This window comes from Varroa destructor, unplaced genomic scaffold (assembly GCF_002443255.2).
Source record: "Varroa destructor unplaced genomic scaffold, Vdes_3.0 BEIS01000004.1, whole genome shotgun sequence".
NCBI lineage: Eukaryota > Metazoa > Arthropoda > Arachnida > Mesostigmata > Varroidae > Varroa > Varroa destructor.
Genome location: NW_019211457.1, coordinates 32,412,350 through 32,428,281, shown reverse-complemented (window position 1 = coordinate 32,428,281; position 15,932 = coordinate 32,412,350). Strand labels below are relative to the sequence as shown.

Genomic DNA, 15,932 nt, shown 5'->3' with positions numbered 1-15,932 from the left:
CCAGAGGAACGTTGCATGTGTTTGGCACCTCCGAAGGCTGATTATCGCTGATATTTACAGATATTATAGGGCGGACCAAATGTTGCCCTGTGTGGTCTAAGCGGCGGATAGAGCAGCAGACGGCGAAATGTGGTTTGTGGGACGGTAGTTTCCCTTCAGAACGAAAAGAAAAGGTTTTTACGTCACTACTTCAGACCCCGCCTTATAGCAGCAACGGTACAACTAGCTAAGTACTGTAGGGAGATTTAACCGCTCGTAATACGGTTCGTTTTTTTTGATTCATGATCAAGCTGACGAATTTGCGTCTTTACAAATGTGTCTTTCATGTGTTTTTACATATTACAACAATTTTCGAATTAAAATGACCCCGTCAGATTCGTGGCACCATGGCACGTTCAGTTTACCTGTACGTTACGTTGTATATGCATAGATAATGCACGCATTTCTGCATAGAAGCTTGGTGATATCAATATGCGCGCGATAGCTACGTAGACCGCTAGTGAGTTAACTTCGAGTCACTATAGGTCATCACTGCACGTCGTCTTGAGCTTGTCACTGTTCTTACCGCTGTGACTAAACGTTGCCCATTGGTTCGATATTGACCCGCGTAGGTGTAGTCAGTTACCACCATACTTAAGTAAGCTTGTTATATTGTTGCGATGAATGAGACGGGAGGGCGATTATTTATCAATAATTGTTTTTGTATCCTCAAGTAGGTAAACATACAGCCACGTGGTGGGAACGTCCGTTCGACAATACGGCGGCCAAATGATTCACACGTGCTTATCTACCCCCTAAAGACGTGCATGTAGAACGCAATTGCGGTAACGTAAGTAACACTGAGTAGAATTCGTTTTAAAACACAAAAGAACATGCGCTAGGCTTATAAGAAAGCTCATGAGGTACGACTTAGGTTTGGGAAGACTGAAGTTTCGACTGCTAAAGACAACCTACTTTATGGCGTGCTTTATTCATCTGGATGAAAACTGAATTGCGTGAAGCAAAATTAAAGAAGAAATGGTTTTGCCTCGTTGGAATATACGAAAAAAACGTCGAAAATTCCCGTATTTTGAGATTATGGATCTCTTTAGTTCTAATTGAAAATTAGAACAATGGTGTTAACAATAGCTTCCCAGACATGGCCTACTTTGTTTAGGTGTAGACGCAGCTTGCTCACTGTGTTCTGCCCCTCGGAAGATTCACCAGTATGCAATCGACTATACGAGAGCTGTCGCTCGTATTGTCCATCATCGATATGAAAGCTCCGCTTTTTCAGTAATTTCTGTCATCAGCAATATTCCACGCAAAGTAAAAGCGAGTAAAACAGCAGTTACACAGTGAAGCATCTAACTTTGACAATAACTGACAGATATAAGGGTGATCCCCGTAGAAAGCCGTGCACTCCCAATAGCGAAAATTGCTACATGCAACTCATTACGAAGCACGGGCCGCCGAAAATGAATGAACGCAAAAGCATATAAAAAAAAAACAGACGAAGTGATGAGAGTTTACGGCTGTCGGCGAAACGGAGCGAAGCCGATTGGGAGTCGACGCGATGGACACTGGCATGCTACCCGCCTCTCAGACCGGTGCGTCATTTAGTAAGCCAATACGTTTACTTCATGCGGGTTTGTGTAAGCCAAAAGGCCTACCAGAAGCGGCGGTTCGTCGTCGTGGATCGTCTCCATTGAGTCAACAATAACCAGCGACTAAGGTTCGCAAACCCGGTTTCTGCTCTTCCTCGGAGTAGAAGAGTTCGCATTGGCGCTTTAGAGCTTCGGTGCTCCGGTACTACTTAACTTGGCAGTCTCTGCTGTATGTTTGTGTGTGTGTGTGTGTTATGCGATCTTGCTTACGTGTTCCACAATCTCGTTATTCCTGCTGCTGCTGCTGCTGCTGCTACTGCTGCTGCTGCTGCTGCTGCTGCTGCTGCTGCTACTGCAAGGAAGCTCTGCTGCAAGGAAGGTAGCAACTTCCCTTAAGCAATAGCAAACTACAACAAAAGACCGGGCCACAGGTTCAACGCACGGCAATCGCACGGCCGTCGAACCCGACGCAATTGAATGCGTCTATTGCGGATAGATGAAGGGATGAACCAAGAGAGGCCAGAACAGGCGAAAGTAAACGAACACTTGAGCACTTACTTCGATCGGTGGAGCCGCTAGCGGCCCACTGCCATCCAGTCGCTCGCATTAACAATGGCAATTGCAGAAACATCCGAATCCCTGTAGAAGAGCACATCGTTGGTATAATAACAACGACGATCACAGAAGTGGTGTTCCGCCGATTCGATGACGCTAGAAAGAAGCCTTCTCACGCAAGGGCCGCAACCGGCCGCCATCATTTGGTGCTACCGGCACCGCTATAGTTGCGGCCGTGAAGGAAAAGCTGTTCCCGCTTTCACCATATTACAACTATTACTAGGTATTTACACCAACTGCGTACTGTCTGTAGGTAAAGGCGTTATCAGCTAGTTCTTCGGCGTCAAAACGTCATTGCAGACGTATCAGCAACAAGAATATCGTCAATCGAAATGGTACCACTGGCATGGCATGGCAGCAAAAGCCGCTTAACGATTAGAAAGTTGTAGGTAAGAAAGATAAACAGTCGCCAATGTCTGACACCTCGGATCTCGATTAGAGAATTGCGAAGCGGTATAATGGGCAATGTAGGATGCCGACTGAGAGCTAAGGGCTGAGTACCACATCGTACTATAAGCGTAAACAGAAAAAATAGCTGTTTCCGCTTCAATGGTGTGGCTGAGAGCAGCTATACTCGATCCCTTACGGACGTGGGTCGTGGGCGAATAGTCGACGTGCGGCGAGCCTGTGCCGTTTGTGGTGAAAATACGATTACGGCGAAAACGATTGGACAATATAGGTATCATTTGTGATGCATTATCGAAGAAAATTTCGGATTATGTATAGGACCTGTTATTGTCTAAAAGCAACCATCGCGCTCGCGATGTAACTATAGGTGTGTAAAATCACTTTAGAAACAAACGTACACCTTCGCGTTAACTACTGCATACGATAGCTTCTCAACGTAGCCACTATCATCATGGTTATATTTATTATCATCATGGTAGCGGTTTTGCATTGGAAGAGGGAGGGGGACCAGTCATATTCGCCTGAAAAAGGTAAGGTCTACATGACTGGTTGGACGCTCATGAGCGTCCTACTAATATTGTCTGAGCCCCAGCAACAGCATCAGCAATCTGAGATAAGTCCCGTTACACATATGTTCTAATGGCAATCGTACTTTATAGAAGAAATATGCCGTTTAGTTATACGTAGAGAAGGAGGATTGAGCCTGCCGTCGTTTAAATCGTAACTCTTTCTGCTGTTGCAAGAGATGACTTGCAAGTCGAATTGTCATGTGTCCACTATACGAGGCATCACGGAAATAGGCCTTTAATAATGTTCAGATGTTAAACCATACAGTGTTTCAGCGGTTGCCTATCTCCAGAAACAAAACCAAAGCGGTCGGTCACTCAGGCCTGTTTCATATCATAACCCCAGAAAGATTTACTCACATAGTTTCAAAAAAGATATTGAAACCTTCAGGCCATCCAAAGAATACCGCTCGGTTTTTGAATATCGTACGCGACATATAGTTCCCTCTCATTTGAAACACGGTCATTAAATATACACGATTTTTACCAATTGCGATAGCACACATTAGGATGAAACGTCGACTCGTCTGGAATCTTCCCGTGTTAAATGAAAGCATATTACGTAAAACACAGATAACAAAGCTGAAGTGGCAAGGCAGCTGATACAAACATAATGCGAGTAGAAAGACAGAGAAGAAGTTCACCGCTGTCTCTCAAGCCGGTGATGTGACGTCGAGGTAGAACATTTGGAAATATTGACGTATCTTGCACCAAGATGGTTCTTACCACGTTTACCCGCTTCGTTTTCGTATGCTTACGGGATTTGCTCGTACATAAATCCCAACTGACGCCAATCGAGTTCCCAGATAGCCACAAATTTGTCAGACATATCATGGCCAAATACGCAAATCTTGTTACGACGTAAATTCGTAATTTAATATTTTTGCTAGGCTTCAGTGTATCGTGCGGCTGTGGGTTGTTCCCGGGCGATAGAAAATTTCTGTTGCCTCCACAAAACACGTACCGATCTACGATATGACACCGAAACGATGAATGCACCTAGAATTTGAATGCGCATACTCACATCAGTGATGCTTACACAAACCGTATTTACTTCGTTAATAATTCGATCTCTTCTAGCCGAAGGCGTATTTTGCCGCGTCGACCTATTTCGATGAAATTGCTTCCGCAGCTTCAGAATAGGCCAAGCCCACAACCAAAAGTTCTAGATAATAAATCAACAGGATTGAGCCGGCGATGGGGACAGTTGACTAATTTTTTTTTTTCGTTCTAAATGAATGTGCTCTCCGAGAAAACTGCAGAAGTCTGTTATTAAATTGCAGAATTATCGACCGAAGGACTTTACCGATTCGAGCACTGCGAGCCGGCTGTTTGTTTTGTTACGGGCAGCTGGGAATGGTTCCGCAACTGTGTAATTGTTGAGAAGTGACATAAATCCAATATATTTTTACAGTGAATCGCTGAAATATTGCGTTCGATATAGAAGCTGTGTACAGTTGCAATGTTGAAGTTAGAATGGGTTTTTATTTGCCTAGGAAATAAAAAGAAAATTTCTGCTCTATATCTTACAGAACTGTGAGATCTACACAAAGACTGACTACTTCGTCGTATGATATTCAGTATTTCGTGTTTTTCGGTAGCCAAACGTACTCTGTTTAGCAACTTTTCGAAGTACAAAAACCTACACACGTTCTATAGATATTGATTTAGAGCGCGAGCTGGGGCGTCACACTCGACGGCTTCATTGGAAAAGAAGCCCTAGAGCAAGCGACGTGGCACGATAATATCTCCGAGACAACAGCGCCTGCTCCTGTGCGCCTACCCAATGCCCTACAATCGACACCTAGTGCCTTATAAGGGCAGGTGTCCCTAGCCATAAAACATAGTTAGACGGGGCGCTTTTAACTGAGAGAAATATTATCTCAAGACAGAAGAGGAGCAAACAGGGTAAACCTTATGGAGCCACCAGTTTTGGCGCCGCGCTAAAGGAACTATGGAATCAGAAGCGAAAATGTGATTTTTTTAGGCATAAAAACCCGTGTCGATTTTGTGACCGCTCAATAGTCCTCACAAATAAACAAATAAATAGTTTTTTGTGGGATTCCGTACTTCTTAGGTAGCAAAGAAAAAACGTAATTTCTAGAAAGTTTAAAATAGGCATGCACAGACTATTTCTTTTTCGCGAAGCTGACCTCTCTCTTCAGTTGGTAGCAGAAGTCTCAGCTATTTGAAATAAATAATCAGCCAACTCGTAACATTCGAGTTCAGGGTTTTGCTAATGACTATATATTTCCGCCGTTCCTTTCTCTATTTCTCTATAATTTTTCAGTCATAATCTACCTCGTCGCGTCACGATGAATAGCTACATATACCCTTGAATATTGAGTCTTCTATTATTTCGCGTCGAAATATTCGCTTTCATAGACAGTAACTTATCGAGCCGATATGTATATTTGTATTCCATCCAACGTGCATCGTGCCCACATATCGTGCAACGAGACAAATGCGTGCCATCTGGAAATCTCCTTGACGAGCTGCATGGCAATCCTGATTTGCTTAATAGAGCCACTGATCGTGCCAAGCGCCTGGCGGCCCGATTTCGGACGCGACCAACCATTCCGCGGTAGCCTTAAGGTGGGCGAAATTGAAAGACATCAATAGAGGTTTTCAGAGGGAGGTGGAATTAAATTGGTTAACGAGGGTCAGTTGACTTCAAGGTTATACTGAGATAATCTACAGTAGAAGCCCTTTTTAGATGACAAGGAACGTTCAAGTGATATACGCTTCCGATGATCTCTTTCCTATTAAGAGCTTTACATATAACAGAAAAGCGTTTCTTGGTGGTCGACCAGTTTTGTTACGATTAGCTGAGTGTGGGTAATTTGCCCTTAAAGGTTTTTAACCGTTCTACGGCCATGTTCAATTAATCCTTTTAATCTCCTCCTCCACGAGAATCATATTCACGTTGATTTACTAGGAAAGTGCTTAATGACCTATCGATCTTATCTTCGTTTTACTCACTCCAAGCGTTTCACAATATTCAAACGACGAGACAAGTTAAAAAAGGGAACAGTGTTCAGAAAATTTCAATAGGTAATTCTTAATTATTAATCTTGTCAATTAAGTTCACTTTGGCGAGGATTTTCAATCTAAATTTAAATTTGTTTTGACTTGGGTTAAAGGTACTTGAATAGCTTCTGTATCAACTCAACACGTTCTATGGCATCAGAAGGAAATCTTCGAACCACAAAACACGTAGGGTCTCTGGCAAATCTGCGTTCAATTTCCTCTGTGGAGTGAGCACTCTGTCTCTTCTAGGCCTATTATAAGTATCCGAACAGCTCTTGCCGTGTGTTTCAGTTGAAGCGTATAGTGAAGTGGACCAAGCTCGAAGTTGGGGGGAGGAGGCAGGTAGATGTGTTTTGTTTCGTGCTCGAATTAGCCATTTATGTGAAAAACGTGCCTAACAGAAGTTTGAATATTGCGGGCAAGCCTGAGCGCTTTTATATATGAGCGCTGCATGTCACTGTATCAGATACTGAGCATGCTCTCCAGGCAGACAATCCGATCGATCGCTCAATTCCTAGATGACATCGCATCAGGTACTGGGCCTCAATAGTGAATAGAATTCAGCACGAAAAAAGGTCGGGTTTAAAATAAAGAATGAGTGCGAATGCAGGACCTGTAGAGCCTACTCAGATGGGTGTCAAGAATGTGCAGAATACGTAGACAAAATTATCTATTATCGTTCTATATATAGTACTTATATATAAGTAAGAAATATGTATCGTTACGTGAATTGAGGCTTGTCTCTATACTGTATATTAAATCAGGAAAGATGCGTATGGGTGAGTATTGAAGTTGATATTAATAAGCCTTCGAATTTGTCTGACTGCATACATTATCCAATGTACCTTTCATGAATAGTATGCAAAAAGCCAAACAAAGGTAGATTTTTTTTAACTGAGAGCAAAAACAAATGTGAGTCATTTCTATGTAAGAATGAATGAAAAGAAAAAGTAAATGCTCGAGGAATTTGTGGCCACGGATGTTTATCCTAGGTATATGGTACATTAATAGTAACCAGCACACAATAAAATACATAAATGGGCCGACGGCCTGAATGTCAATGACCGCACTGCAGTCTACTTTAATTAAAAAAAAAAACAAGTCAACGATAGCAATGATTTGATTGTTGTTACGTACTAAATATGATTTTGTGTCATTTAATTGTTATACCATGGTAGAATTCTAATTTACATGGGGACGAAGTGAAGCATAGCCTTATTATGGAGCGTATGTGATAAGAGAGCGCATCCACAAAAACAAATTATATTTATGGATAGAACATCGTCGAACATGTAATTAAGCCTGCAAGTATTAACAACGTAACCTTAACTCAATTAAGCGATCTGTTTGATAGTAAAGCAGAAGCTTTAATTATACTGTGGTTGACATTGGCTTGTAGTCCTATTTTCTAACATCTCGCGTCGTCCTACAGACGTCACTAAGACGATCAGGCTTCATGTAACTGTCTATTTTATGAAGTTATACTAATTCAAAAAAGCCAACGTGGTCCTATTCATTTGTAACGGGCATTCTGTATGCCGCATAGTGCCTTAAAACCGGGCATCTCGCTGAATTTAATCTCTTGAATGCACCTCTCCTTCATTACGAAGAATGCGCGGTTATTCCCAATTAAGATGGGAGCAAAGTAGCGAAAAGCTGAGACATGCTTATATATAGAAGCGTGAGATATATACATTTAACTTGTAATTGTTGAATTTCCTGTTCGGTATATAAACGGACCCACCAAAAGTGTTCTTAGTTCAGCAAAGTTCGTTTAGACTCAACATTGAACTAAATGTCTTACGATCGCAGGATACTGTTTCTATTTTAGAGTTGTTTACGATCAGCACCGCGACTTCGGTACTGATGACCGGTTCCTGTAACACAGGTCGAGTCGTACGTTTCGCCTATTCAATAGGACACTTACCGTATCTGTAAAAAACGTACCATGTTTTGTACCACAGCTACTGATGCACTCGAGTGTTGCAACAGCATTTTCAGATACTTTGAAGTTCGCACGATATGCTCAATGTTAATTATCAGCATAAGTTACGTCGTCAGCTTCAATGTTTGTCTTTTGCTCTCTAAAAAACTTTGCATTCTATCCTTCATCGCTTTCTCCAGCCGGAGTTCAGCCTATCTGATGCTGATTAGCTTTTGTCGGCAATGAATCTGCTTGAATGTATTGACATTTTATAAAATTGGATGCTATCGTTCGGTGTAGAAGATAGGTGATCGTGTACGAAAATCTTATAGGCAACCCACACGAAGGCGACTTCTGATACTCAAACGCTCCAACACAAAACGCTCATGAGGTTGAAAGCTTTATCATTAAACAGCGTACACGTTAACTGCGGGTCCAGATAGACCTATTTCTATAGCCTGCTGAAATTTAAGTGAATCAGCATCATTTCGGGTAATTTCTCAATAAGTTACAGAAAATAAGTGACGAATATACAAGCATTGAAACCGCTTGCTTTCGGGAATTTAGTTTTCGAGCGGCAGATTGACCCTAAAATAACCTAGTTCTGATTTATTTAAATTCAGTCTGGCAAACCGAAAAGGGCATATTACTGCAAATGGTATCCTGCAGCATGTGGCCACCACCGTTCATGGACGCGAATCGCCATCGTGTCCATGAGGCGGTAAGCGTATACAGACATTAGCTTGAGACCTTTTTAAGCATACCTTTCTTACAAGACGTATCTCGATAGCAAGGAAGGAAGATTAAAATGAGGATGGTGGGACTTGCACATGAAAGTCGCGTGGTACAACACTGGGCACGCGCACTCAGGACCAGGGGTCCAGGCGAATCCAGGATCGGCATTCGTAGCGAACTCCAATAAAAAACATATATAACGTATATTTGTGATTTGAAATAAATGGTCCATGTCTGAATTCAAGCAAGCACTCAAGTTCTACTTGAGTTCTTTCCAGGACTACTAAGAGATTTCATTCCCCTGTGAGCTCATTTTTGGTCGCTCCTATTCATCGTTCGATATGCCTACTCCCACGACGACTCGCTTATCTCTTGGCCTAGTAATAACCGATGTGGTATCGACGATATTGAACGTTGAGATTTTTTGGCCTGTGCAGTCTACCCTGAGAAACTCGTATATTCCCATTCTCATCCGGCTAATCGGCTTCTGACACTAATCACGAACTATTTTTTGTTGTGCCATTCCTTATTGAAATTTTGGTTGTTATCAAGTCCGATGCGCATCGGAGGCTAACTATTTCTCTATCGTATCTCGTCTATAATTAAAGATGTATTTTGTTTGACCTCAGAATGGAAAGAAACGCTGCCTTTGCACATGGTCTCTTCCTGATTGTTTACCCACTGATCGACTGGCTCGAAAATTGCTGACATATAAATACTCTAGCGCTCCTGTGATATCCCCCCGCCCCCCATCCCCAGCATTATTGATCTCGAAGCGCCACTAGTAGCAATCTTTTTTGCTTGACTCTCTTTCTTTTAGCTTCTTCTTATTGGCTGACGTCACAACAACAAACGCCGCAATAACAGTCGCCAATAATGCTGGCCATCGAGATGATAGAGCCAGCCTTCACTTGGAATCTGGTACTTCTTTTTTTTTTGTTTACGGCCTCCTTTTTTTGTTATCGTGTTGTACATTCGCAGTTCTCACTCCCCGTGTGGTTGTACCGTTACCTGTTGCATCTTACCGCCAAAACATACGCTCTACCATAACGATACTATATACGACACCCCCTATTGCTACTGGCTTTTGCCTTCTTATTCGCTTTCTTTTTTGTCTGTATCCTTCTGGAGTCCCCTTCCCTCCTTGAACCCCACCACCCTCTCAACCTTTCTCGATCGTTGCTCCCGCCCGGAGTCCCGAAGCCCTGGCTGTCGGCTCCAACTATAGCGGTGCAGGTTTCGTCAGCGTCACCGGCAATGCTCGGAACACCGGCCAACGATGTCTGTAAACACATACATACAAGCGGTACGCAAACACCATACACACATACATTTAGCATTTCTCTTATGGTAGCATATACCCCTTTCTGTTGCTGTTGTCAATCACATCCATCAACGACAGAAACAGCCACATTGCCTGCATTGTGCGGCTGTTGCGGCAGAATCTGCTGTTTCTGTTTCTTCGGCTCTTCACGAACGAACGTTACGAAAAGAACCGCTCGCTCACGCGAGTCCTTCCCCCTTTCCTCATCATGCGGCAACGTCGTGCTGCTGCACTACCACTATGAACGGCCATTGCTTTGGTAAGGGTACATCTGTAGCCTGTGTTGTGTGCTTGACTTGTCTGTTTCTGTCAGCGTTTCTTCTTTCGACCGCCCCATTGCCGCAGCTCTTTCTGGCGGCGGGCGCTCGACGCTAACGGTATCGTTTGGTATTCGTCGCGCTGAAGTGTTCGCGCGCAGACGTCACAGCATCGCCTATTGTAAGCCGTAGTTATATTAGTTCTAGTCGTGCGACGGGCGACAAGCAGCGGCTGCAGTGAGGCAAAGCGAAGTAGTACTGCCCGTGTCGACCACACGCACGGCCGCTTTGTCGAAGTCATGCACTGACTAGCGAAACTGTGGTAGCAATAAACTGAAGAACGGCCCCGATTGACGAAGCTGTTCGTTTACCCCTTACACTTTGGAATATAATATGTGTGTATGTTGTCTCTAAACAAAACGCAATGCTGAAGACTATGTGTTAGGTGTACCGAGGTGGCTGAGGCGTTGGAGGTGTACCTCCTTTCAACAAACCTCCACTCTTCAACCCGCCAATCCTCGACCAAGCCACCAAAATTTGGACATTCCTACGATTTCTCGAAGTCGAAGTTGAGGTCGACGCTTGATCTAATTGAGCAATTTTTTCAGCTACGGTTACTCAGATCTACGTCCCGCTGCTCCCCTGTTTTTGTTTGTTAATTATTTTGAATGGTGCAAGGACTAACTGTATTGTGTTGAATAATTGTGAGCGTAACATGATAAAATTCCTCGTGTTTTAATAGCATCGAATCTCGGATAGTTGAAACTACTACGAACGTCTTCAAAGGGAGGTTAAGGTGGTACGAAGTTTATCATCATGGTTGTCATCGTCCAGGACTATTCGGCTGCGACATTAAATAAAGAGAAAAAGCTGACAAAAGTTCCCCGAGCTAGCTCCCCCAGCAGGAGTCGTTCGGTAACACCAGAATCTTCCTCAGAAGCTGATCGGATACCAGAGGAGCGTTGGTCTTCCCAATCGCCAGAGGGCTCCACCAGTTCTTCTGTCGACGATCATCATGTTCCCATACGTGAGTGACGTGTTTTTGTGTAGCTGAGTTGTTGCTTCAAATCGGCTAGAGTGTGTCCAGGATGTAATTATTTTTGTGAAAAAAACAAAGGATACCCCCCCCCGCCTTCTATTCGGTTCTGCCTGAGCGGATGTTGAATGTGCTCAAGACCCAGCGCTGCCCAGCTGAGCTTTAGTTTACTACATACTTGTATACAAGTTTCTAACTTTTCTAAGTTTTTAGCTAGTACAGTGTTTCTCATAGCGCGTTGTTAGAAGGCTACGTTTGACGCTGTGGTTGAACTTCCGATTGAAGTGGTCGATGAACTGAAAGTCGGCCACCATCAGGAGCTCACGAGCGTCAATGTTCGAAGTGACAGCTGCCCTGTCTAGTTTTACTTTGGATTTCGAATAAGAAATGCTAAAATACAGATAATTCCTGGGCATATTTTACTGTTGAATTGAATTTCCTTGGACAAAATAGGTGTTTGCTAAAATTATGCTAGAAAAGCAACTAAATACTAAAGCTTACGCCTACTGCAACGCAATAGGTAGCCTAGCAGAGAGTAGAATATAGGATCTGCACAAGACAGTGGCGTTGGTAATCTTCCAATCAGGTTTGTATTAGTAGTTTTACAGAAGTTACTTTTCGGTTGTTGAGTGTACAATAATAGTAAGACAATTCTCTATTGCTATTTATCTTCGGATCTAGCGCAATAGACCATGTACAATGTGTACAACATGTTAACCATCGCCTGTAACCATGTGACAATTGATTATAAAGCTACTATTGAGTACATGAGTAGCCGTCTGCTTTGGGAATATGGACACGTATCGTAATGAGCGGAACTCAATGCTCGAGTAAAGGACAGCCGACCGAAAAGGTGCAGTTATTTTTTTTTCTACGTCGGATTGTTTAGTCTTCAGCTCCTTATGGTCTGTAAGAGTTTGAATTGAAAAATGTATTAAACAACTCATCGATAATCGTGCATTCGCCTTTAATTTATAATAGTTTTCACCTGGTGCACAAGTTCGCATCTGTGATAGGACATGACCGACGTCAAACTGAAAATTTATTTGGGCACCTCTATGATATCGGCCTTTTTTCATATTTATTTCGCTGAAAAAAAATAGCAGAAGCTCGTATCGATTTGATATTGTGTTGTTTTTAAAACATTCTAATTTATTGATTGATTAGCCATCCACATTATAAGGAGAGCCACAGCAGAATTTCGAAATCAATGTAAGCAGTTTGTGGATAATTGGCATCGAATGGCAGTCTGCAATTTTGTTTTCGTCTCTGTAATGGTACAGTGATAACGCGTTTGCCTATCAAACTTGAAGGTACCTGAGGTGGCCTAGGTTCGGAACGGACGAAGACACACGGTTTGTTTTGTGCACACCAATGGTCTGTAGAAATGCTTAATTATACTAAAGCTGGGCGTAGAACTAAAAGTACGTAATGAGCCCCCGACCCTAAAGGAGCAGATTTGTTGTGGCGATCTAGTCATAGACAGTTATATACGAGCTACAATGTTGCTGTTTTGAAGCGGCTTTTCCACGTGGATGACGGCGTTTTGGATGGGTTTTTATTTTTTCTTTTTAACTTTTCTTTGATTTTATTATTTATACGCCAGCCCATTATACTTTGACACATATGTAAAATCCTCTAAAGACAATGTTGCGTGAGGAGTTACAATTTCTTATCAACTCACTCCATTATTATCGATTATATTTAAGAATACAGTGTGTGTCATATTTTTTTATCCTAAACCATATTAATATGCAGTATTCTAGAATGTTTTAGTAGTCTACAAGTGTCATATAATATCTGCCCCAGTTAACCAGAACGTAACCATAAATAGCCATGATTGGGCTATAAGAGCTTATGCTCAAGTCAATAGGGCAACACAGTGCTCTTATCTGTCATTTGGAATGAACAGATCGCTCATTGAACGACAACTTGTACAATCTCCGATGCTTCAAAGGTGACCCAGTGGTTAACTCGTACAAGTGGCCTTATGCCGTATATACATATTACATACGCCTGCACGATGACTTCGACAACCAAATTTCCTGCTGAAAAGCCCTGGGCTGCTAATTCAGGCCCTACCAAAGACATGAACTACTCGACAGATGTGCTCAAACATAAAACAAACGTCGCATGTACACTACGGAACGGATACCCATCGAGCGTGAAACCACGGCTTCAGTGGTTTCCAGTACCTTCCCGTCTTCTACCCGGGTAGGAGCAGCAGGATAGAAAGTGAGCAATATTCATCAACTAACTACAGACGCGTTTGTGCTTAAGTGAACATAATTATGAATAAGCCAGACAGTTCAGCTAATGAAAACCCTAATCATATAATACATGTACCCCTTGAGGGCAAGAATAAGGGGTGTCACACGGGGGAAATTTTTTACCTTAACGGACAACATATTTGCTAATTCTTAAGATGCGTAGTAGTCTAGGTTCGACTCTGGCCGTAGGCATTATTTGGTTGGTGCTTGGATGCGAAACGACAGTGCCGGACGTAAAACTTGACACTGGACTAATCATGAAGAAAAGTATGGTCTTAAATTTATCAATCTTGGAGTCGTCACTCGTCCAAAGCAGCCTTCAAAAAAAAAACTCGTTCGCTTGAACCGGACATAATACGTGCCGTTCAATTTCGTTAGGTGACCGGACGTGTGAAAATTGTAGTAAACTCAAAGATGGGCATACGTCGAGGGTTTTAAGGTGGACGTCATTTTCCTAAAATTATTTTACTTACAAAGCTTCACTGATCAGTGGCTAACGAAAAAACTATTTTACGCTTAGCTGCTTTGCTTTGTATTATTGAAGTATTTTTCCCAGTATCGTTTATGTTTAATAATCACGACTGAGTAAGCAACGTAATAGTTTCTTATATCTTTGATCATCAAATCTTTCGGATGAAAAATGTTAACCTCGCGAAGGACGCATCTTCGTATAGAAACTTTGGGTACCTATTTGTGTATAACAAAACATATTCTGATTTCACTCCGTATCATCGTTAAATAGTAATTTATTCATGAAATATCAGACAATAAAAAGAAGCAGGTTTGTCTCCGACAATGTATGATTTTTCGATGAAACGCGGGATCGTTGTCTCTTTTTTTGTCTATTTGTTTCCATAGAATTTCGTTGATTATGATGAATATCTGAATAGAAAAAAGCCGGCACGTAAAACTCTCTTCATTAGCGGGATATTCATCATCCGCCTGATTTCTATTGATTTTACCAGTACTTACGCAATAGATTGCTAGTTTTAGTTTGTAATTACACAGATTCTATGTACAGATACACAGACTCTGTCACACCAGAGCTATATTGTCTCTGCATATTCTTGCCACTTGAAGAAACGGTGCCAGCCATGCGGCCATTTCATTCCGAGCGAGGAGCCCTGCTCGTCCGAAATACGTCCCCCCCAGATGCTATACACGGCACGGTACAAAGCAGCAAATAGTTTAAAATTCACCCCCTCATAATTCGTCTACTGCTTATGCTATGGGTTAAACGTCAGCCTTGCGATTTCCCCTCGCCTCCACCCCTGCGCTGCGACCGTACACTAAGCACGACAAAATTGACCCCGGTAGATTGACGGCATACGTCGATCTGCTGTCGCCTATATTGGCCTTATTTTACAGTTTCATAACATGTCAACCATCGTAATCACCATCAACAATAACTATAACAATCCACAATGCGCATTTACCGCATTGTCGAACTGCAGCGTCACTAGCGGTCGGTAACTGTTGTTTTATTCTTACAGTCTTCCACCCCTGCTTCTTCTGTGCCCAAATCACACAAATAATTCTACTTAAATACTATTATTATTATATCCGTGCGCGGATCTTGCCGATACCAAACAACTGCAGCTATGTTATCAACCGGAGTCGCCGGTGGCTAAATTCGTACTTGTGCTTTGCCTCGTTAGTGTACGCTTCTCGTTGGTAACAGCTATTCTGCTGTGCTATCCGGTCCGCGATTGCTTGACCGCGCCGGTCAACGCGGCGCCGTAATCGTCCTCCCCGAAGTCGATAACAACCAATGTCTTACCTAGGGTTTGCGCTTGCCTGGGTTGCCTCCTCGTTGAGGTTCTTTTGTCGTTTGTATCACTAAAGTATTGTCTGTTAATGCGTTACTATTATTGTTGTCGAGTGGTCTGCTTGCTGCTGGCTTCGGCGCTTTACTTGGGATCGACAAGCCAACTAATGGCCGAGAACTGGCACTGCTGGTCTTAATACCGCTGTTGCGTAAAATGACGTGCGCGAAGGTTTTCCGTCCCGAATGCGGGTCAGTGACGGAAAGAGCGATCGAGCGACGGAGCGACTTAATGGGGAGTGATTAGCGCTGCGGCGCCGATGACTGCAGATTGTTATGGCGACCAGGGCTCTAGCTACGACCAACTTAACACACCGAAGGCTTATTCCATCGATACGTGAATATCTGATATTGGT

The 15,932-nt window shown here is 42.8% G+C and overlaps 1 long non-coding RNA gene across 2 annotated transcripts; it reads left to right on the top strand.

Annotated features, from left to right (window-relative positions):
* Window positions 1–706: 706 nt before the first annotated feature.
* LOC147756093 (uncharacterized) lies at window positions 707–7,479 on the top strand. 2 transcript variants are annotated; one of them, XR_015326787.1, is made up of 3 exons: window positions 707–829; window positions 5,466–5,770; window positions 6,319–7,479. It is a non-coding gene; the product is annotated as an uncharacterized LOC147756093 (long non-coding RNA). The 2 variants fall into 2 exon arrangements; XR_015326788.1 differs by having other exon boundaries at window positions 707–2,424.
* Window positions 7,480–15,932: the final 8,453 nt, after the last annotated feature.